This window comes from Mus caroli, chromosome 13 (genome assembly GCF_900094665.2).
Source record: "Mus caroli chromosome 13, CAROLI_EIJ_v1.1, whole genome shotgun sequence".
Taxonomy (NCBI): Eukaryota; Metazoa; Chordata; class Mammalia; order Rodentia; family Muridae; genus Mus; species Mus caroli.
In genome coordinates, this window is record NC_034582.1 from 82,726,612 (window position 1) to 82,734,691 (window position 8,080).

An 8,080-nucleotide genomic window follows, 5' to 3' on the forward strand; every position below is an offset into this window, starting at 1 on the left:
AATCAAAAGGATAAGAGCAAAAAACCAAGCAAACATAAAAACAACAATCAACTCTTTTTTTTAATCTTTATTTAAAAAAATATTGTGCGAAATAATCTTAGAAAAGTGGATCAACTGCAACCCTATTGTTGGAACAACATGATGTACTGACCAGAACCCTGGAGCTCTTGTCTCTAGCTGCATATGTATCGAAAGATGGCCTAGTCGGCCATCANTGGAAANAGAGGCCCATTGGACTTGCAAACTTTATATGCCCCAATATAGGGGAATGCCAGGGCCAAAAGAATGGGAATGGGTGGGTAGGGAAGTGGGGGGCGCTATGGGGGACTTTTGGGATAGTATTGGAAATGTAATTGAGGAAAATATGTAATAAAAATATTAAAAAAAAAAATAAAAGAGAAAATGTTCTATGGGCAGTGTCTATATGTACAGGTACCCATGTCCCAAGGCATGTGTGCAGAACTCAGAGCACTATTTTAGAGAATGTGTTCTCTCCTTTTACCTTGTCAATGCAAGGTTTCTCTCGTTTGCTTGGCTAGTCTTTGTACTCCAGGATAGCTGGCCTATGATTTTTGCAGGTTATTCTTCTGCCTATACATACCATCTCAGCAGAAGAAAGCTGAGGTTATAGGTGCTCACCATTGCACCAGGCATTGCACATAGGTCCTGAGAACTGAACTTGGGTCATCAGGCTTGTGCTTGCTATTAGTGTTTTTACTCAACACCATAAAATGTTTTAGGCCAAATCAGTATCTACTTGTCACATTCCTTTACTTGTGCCTGAGAAAGCCCATACACTGGGCTCCTACACTGGATTTTTGATAATCAAAGTGAGTCTAAAGGAGTATTGTGGTGAGATCGACATAACTCACCATGGAGAAGGTATGTGGAGTTCTCAGACCAAAGAATGCCTCAATCAGGCCCACCAGTAACCTCTCATAGTAGTGACTCAAGGATACTTAGTATATTGTGCTTCCTAGATAAGGTTTAGATGCTCTGAATTAGACTTGATTAGATTTCATTGCCATTTTAATGTAATTCAACAAAATTACAATGTTAATCAAACAGTTTTAATATTGCCAGTTAATTTCCACTTAAAATTGCATCCTGTAATTATGTACTGATATAATTTGGTAAAAATCTGAAAAAAAAAAAAAAAAAAAAAGAAAAGTGGATCAAACCTTATAAAAGTGGATCAAACTATATAGTTGTCTCAAATGCTTGTTGCTTGCACCTGTTCAGTACATGACTAAAAGACAATATGCCAGCAAGCTTCTTTGAATGTTTTGAGAATACAAGTCTATGATAATTACAATATAATTTCAGTACTCTTTTTGAAGAGTATATATATATATATATATATATATATATATATATATATATGAGAATATATATATCTTTGTGCTTGCACATGTAGAGGCCAAAGATCAAAGATCAACCCTGGGTGATTTCCTTTTGCACATTCTCTCTTATTTTTTATATTTTTATTATAATTTATTATATATATATATTATAATGTATTATATATTTTATTATAATAAAATAAAAATTACCTAAAAGACCCATTCCACTATGCTAGTCAGTGGTAGGATTTCTGTTATCTGTTGCAAGTTCTCCCTGGAGATTGACTTAAGCTTCCTTCCTCCCAGTGTTAAATGAATTGAGATTTTTACTTAGGTAATCAGAATTTGGGAGGTTACAACCTACAGAAGTGATGGGAGTATTTTCTTCTGTTCTACTCTAGTTGGGAATGACTAACAAAAGACATGAAATTTATGCACTCATTTTATATTAGGAATGTTTTAGGAAACATTGAATTTATTTCCAGCCTTCAAACATCTTGAACTTTAATTTATCAGACTTTGTGTTTAACAAAATTGGATGTGTTCTGACTGAATTAACAGAGGACAGAAAAATCTGTAAAAGATTTGTCCTTATCTTCTCTCTCTTATTTCTATGGATTATGAAGTATTGAGACTATATTAGATTACCTGAAGAGCTCCTGGCCTTTAACCTCATAAAATCTTCCTAGTATTTTTCCATTGACACTCCTATTTCCTGTACTTGTGTCAGGGCATTCCATCTCATCCCGCGTCTGTTCATTTCTTTAAGTCTTATCTCTTCTGGTGAGATAGCTGTGAGCTGATCCCACCTCACTGGAGTCAGGTAGGAGTCAGCAATTAGGAATAGTTCAGCAAGTAAGTAATGGAAACCTGGGATGGTCAGTACAGAATCATGTCTCCAGAGCATTAACACGCATGGATATAACACACACACAAATGTAATGTCAAAATGTGAAACTGAAATTTTATAATAGAAATTATAATCGCAAAAGGGATTTTAAAAGAAATAAATTTTATAGTCAGTTATTTCACCTATTGATCATGAAATACAATGGCGGAAGTTTAAGTCAGTTAATTAAGCATTTTATATTAGGAGGCTAAAATTGACTGATGGCAATGGGAGTCCACCTGCTCAAATCTCATGAACAGTTCCTGTTTATGTTTGATTGCTGAAACTAAGCTTAATCTCCCTGTTGCTCCATTTTTGGCCCTTTAGTTGTTCAATGAATATTTTCCCATATATTTAGATTAAGTAGGACATTCCCTTATTTCCAAATCAATTCTAACAGATTTAGAAGACATTCAGTCATATTTGCTAAGATTTTATAACTAATCAAACAGATAACAAATGCTTTTCTCACAATTTCATGTTTTCAAGGGATTCTCAACTTATTTCAAATTGTAACCTCAGCATGCATGTCATAATGCCCAATCTTAAGAGTTTGCTATTTCTTAAACCTGCATATATTAAAATTTGTGCTCTAATAATTACCAAAGTGTTGCAATACATTGTCTAATTATATGTACATCTGTATAAATTTTAGGTAAAATTTAGCATTACAGATAACATTTATCAAAATGCTTTCTATGAATTTTTTATATTACCCTGGCATATTGATGATTTATTATGAAGGCAGTGATTAAGGGCAATGTTTGAATTAATCATTCATCCATTTAAAATATCACTTTTTAGCTTTTAAGATCATCTTACACAATATAGACAAGAAGTAATTATTAATTTTAATTTTTATGTGGGAGACTAGCAACAGTGGTAAAGATATATATATATATATATATATATATATATATATATAATTTTTTTTTGAGACAGGGTTTCTCTGTATAGCTCTGGCTGTCCTGGAACTCACTTTGTAGACCAGGCTGGCCTCAAACTCAGAAATCTGCCTGCCTCTGCCTCCCGAGTGCTGGGATTAAAGGCGTGGGACACCACACCTTTAATGAATAAATACAAATTCCTTTAGCTTAGTAATTAACTACTTGAGGAAGCTTATTTTTTTCCTTATAAATGATATCATAACTGTTGTAATTATATTGTAGTGTCTTTCTAGAAAATTCTTCATGGTACTATTTGATGGTAGGCAGAAAATAGTCCTACAATGATGTCCATGTCCTAATCGCTAAAATGGAAGAGCCAGGACTTTATACATGTAATGAATCTACGATTCTGCAAACTGAACAGCTTTCCTTAATTACCTTTTCATCCTAGTTGTCACAGTCTTTTAAGTGATATAGGAGTATATGAGATTTAAAGAAGGGGATATGATGACGGACTAGTCTTGGAAATCACCATGAAAATATCTGCTGCCAGCATTGAAGACAAAATCAGAATGGGTCAAACACTGCCCTCAGATCCCTAGTAATCAAAGATACAGATACTACTCTGGGGCTTCCAAAAAGGAATGCAGTCCTGCTGACACCCTGACTTTAGCCTAGGAATATCTATTCATGTTTGATTTGAATGTCAGGATAAATTCAGACTGTTTAAGCCATTAAATTCGATATTTTATTCTATAGAAGTAATGGGAAATTAGTGTTCTAACTGCAAGAAGAATGTCTTCACCACAAACTCAACCCTGGTTTTGCCTCCCCAAACACCATCTTATTTTGGCACACAGAGCCACAGTAATAATATTTTGCATGATGTTTATGTGCATAGCTAAGGGTTTCAGCTCTATAGTGGGACTCTATCCAAATGAACAACAAAATTGATACATTAAGATTTTTATCATTTTTCAATTTGCTTAAAAGATATATTTGTGGTTGGGAAATGAGTTATAACTTATACTCAAGAATCACTTCATTTTCTTAGCTTTAGTATGGAACTGGGCTTTTTTTTAAACCAGTATTGGAACTCTATTAAAATGAACTTTTAAAGTAGTCTATATAATTGCATCACACTAAGCTTCCCTTGTGTTAAACATTGTTAGAGATAAATGAAGCATCTGCTCTGATTTGAATGCATGCTTCTTTTTTCTTATACAGAATTACATACCCATACTATTCATTTTTTATAACCTGACTGATGATTTTAATGACTTCTCTAAGATATGAGGTTAATGTAAGCCAAGATTGTGAAATATAAAATTTCTTAAAAGAAATTGAATGTTTTACATGTAAACATTATGTGAAAAAAATAAAATGTACACTGAATGAATCTCAATTGTATAGGTTGGTCATTAGTAACTAATATGTTACAGAAAATATAAAATGAATGATGTTTTAAAATCTTTTTATAAGATAATTATTTAACAATCATTAACTACTTAGGAATTCTAAATGTTACTAATATGTTCTAAATGTTCTAAATGTTGCTAGATAGCTAAGATATGCAGGCTAAGAAGATAATAGGATCTCAGATCCCAGGTCACCACTTTACATCATGTGTTTCACACAAAACCATACAGCTTTGCCAGATGACTAACAGTAGAACATAAAAGTGCTCAATACTGTATAGGAATCTTAGGTTAGAAAGCATAAAACTAATAATGAAGCTGAGAATTCTTGTCCCAAAATCTCAGGAAGAGTCAGAGCAGGGAAAATGTGCTTGCAGTACTGGTGAGATCGGTTTCCTAAAAGTGCCAACCTACCGACATCTTGCTTACCACAAAAGAGACAATTTAAAAGACAAATATGGGAGGGTAGGGTTTTAGCCCTGCTGCCCAGTGCTGCAGATTGTTCATGTGTCAGTACAGATTTCTTGAAATGGGGGCATATGCAATTAATATGCCTAGTGACCTCAGACTACACAGGAGATTTTAAAGTTAATAACAAAAGTTATGATTCTCATCACTGTATTTATTCAAGGGCAAAGAACTTTGTTATTGTTGTCATTATTATTTAGATATATTCTTTACAAACTTTATGTATGTGTATACTGCATACTTATCACCACGAAATTCCTTCCCTGCTGTCTTTATCCCTCCCTTCACTCTCCTTCCACTCCCCTATTCTTCCCTCCCACTCCTGTCTCCACTTTTGTGCCACCTAATTTTATAGCAAGCTGGAGTCATTTTGGAAAATGAACCCTCAATTGAGAAAATGCATTCAAAGGCTTGGCCTGTGGGGAAGCCTATGGTGCACTTTTTTTTTATTGGTTTCTGCCTACAAATTCCTGCTTTGAGATCCTGCTGGAGGATAAACTATAAGGTGAAATACCACCCCCTCCCCACACTCACAAAACTTGCTTTGGGTTATGGTATTATAGCACAGTAGTAGAGCCTAACTAAGACTATATTTCAGTTATTCTCTTGATTAAATGTTACATATTTTAAATGACTTAATTAAATCAATTCATTTTAAAAAGGGAAATAAATTATGAATAGTACTTATTTACTTGCTCATTACTACAACTGGAAGATGTTACTACATATTTTATAATCTACAGTACAATATTTTAAGTTATACACTGCTAAATGATAGAGTCACATATATGTATTGTTTATTTAAATCGATATAGTGAAATATATAATACCACAACTTTTTCAACTTTCAAAATCACACTGATATAGTCACTACAACCTGTAACTCTCACTCCAGAGATCCAGATCCCTTTCCTTTATATGTGTACACAAACACACACACACACGCACACACACACACCACAGAGAAAAAGAGAGAGACAGGGAGAGATATGCACACACATGCTCACAAAAGTAAAAAAATATATATAGCTTATAGCCACACAAAGCTGTTCACTTTCTGTTTGTATTGAGTGGTGCATGGTTGAATATGCGTGAGAAGAAGTAGGAAACATCTGCTTATAGAATATTTATGTGTGCGAGATTAAGATAAACATGTGTGGCTGCAGTTAAAAGATGCCCTGACAACACTATTCTGGAAATTGGTTGCAAGCCTTGCCGTTAATGGCAAAGCAGCCTCTCCAGGCTGGCTCACTATTCTTTGCAAGGCTGGATAGTAATATATTCTGTGTTTCTGAAAGAATAACATTTTAAACCACACATGATATTTAATGAAGTGACAGACCTATTATTTTATCATGTGTGCATGTGTGTAGTTTAGATCAAAACCAGTTGTGTGAATATGCTTACCCCAAATCTTTTATATCTATGTAATACAAAACTCTAGGAAATCATATTTCCTCAACAGGACTTCCACTTATGTTATCAATAGATATATCCAGCAATATTCAGTCTCACCATGCAAACAGATAAAAAAAATTTGAACCACTGTGAACTGGCCTTGGATATTTTTGACACTAAAAACATAACATAAACATATTTTTAGGAAGAATATAATTTGGTACAAATTTTTAGCCATGGAAGTTGACATGAGCTGTAAAATTTACTGAACTTATAATAATATTAAATATTAGGCATATGCTTGATATGTAAACAACACAAAATCATATTATAGTGAGTGCTAAAATCACGAACAGAGCTTAAAAGCATATGAGCACAACAACTTTGGAGTTAGACTATCTGTGTTAGACAACAAAGCCTTTCTCTGTATAGCAGTCAGTTTTACTGTGTTTCCAAACCTTGTTTATAGCATGAAAGCAGTATTAGCATCTACTTTGTAGATCTATTATGTCACATGAATAAAAGAAATTATTGATAATTTTAAAGAGTACCTGACACATAATGATGTTTTTAAATTAATAAAAAAGTAACTAATATATAATTATAAAACCTATAATATTGATATACTATATACAGTGAAACAATTGGCTCAATATTAGCATATTCATGCTGTGAAATAATTTCTACTTACTATTTTATGTGAGCTGTGATATTGTATATATATAGAGAAGTGGAGATCATATATTAACTGTATTTGTCATTGGGGTCTGCTTTTTGTTGTCATAGAAAAGGACTAAAAGGTGAACAGGAATCCATTTAAGTGAAAATTAGCTTAAATATAATTCTATTATATCTAATATAAATATATTAGCTTAATTTTTCCAAGTATTCCTGAAGTATATTTGAAATAAGTCAATTTTTAACATAGAAATCTTAAATGTTGATTTTTTTCTTCTCAGAAAATAGACAGAATACATTTTTGAGACAGTAGATATTGGAGTGGATTATTGCCCTATGAGATTAGAAGCTCACCTAATTGATACATAGCAGATCATTTCTTTACAATCACCCCTTAACCTACTGCTACAGGAGAACAAGCAAGCTGCTGCAGGTCACGCCTGACTAGAGAGCACAGGTGGACATTCTGCCACTAATTAGATTCCTCTGGACATCTTTTTTCTCAGCACAAGGATGAAGAAATATCTGGGGCACTGTTGCCCCAGGACCTGTATTTGGCATAACATGTTGTTATACTTTTTAAACAATGGCAGTAAAATGTTACAAATGTTGGCATTAGAAGTTAAGAATTCATCCTTTAAGATTCATCCATTAAAAAGATGACTATATTATATCAAAAGGAGAAATGATTGTATAACTCAGTTTTTTGGGGAGTTATAATATTGAAAACATGTTAGAATTTTAATCTAGCACAGTGACACACATACCCAAAATAGAAAGTATATATATTTGCCAAAATAATGATTGAATGAAATATTATATTTCTAAAATCTGAGAAATCCTGAAATATAACACCAATTTAAGGAAATATGAAAACTATTTCCTTGTTTTTAAATTAGGTATTGTCTTCATTTACATTTCCAATGCTATCCCAAAAGTCACCCATACCCCCCACACTCCCCTACCCACCCACTCCCACTTCTTGGCCCTGGTGTTCCC

At 33.3% G+C, this 8,080-nt stretch overlaps 1 protein-coding gene across 2 annotated transcripts in view; it reads left to right on the forward strand.

Annotated features, from left to right (window-relative positions):
- The window catches only part of Edil3 (EGF like repeats and discoidin domains 3), a 482,678-nt gene that overhangs the window by 22,496 nt on the left and 452,102 nt on the right, over positions 1–8,080 (forward strand). The window lies entirely within an intron of this gene.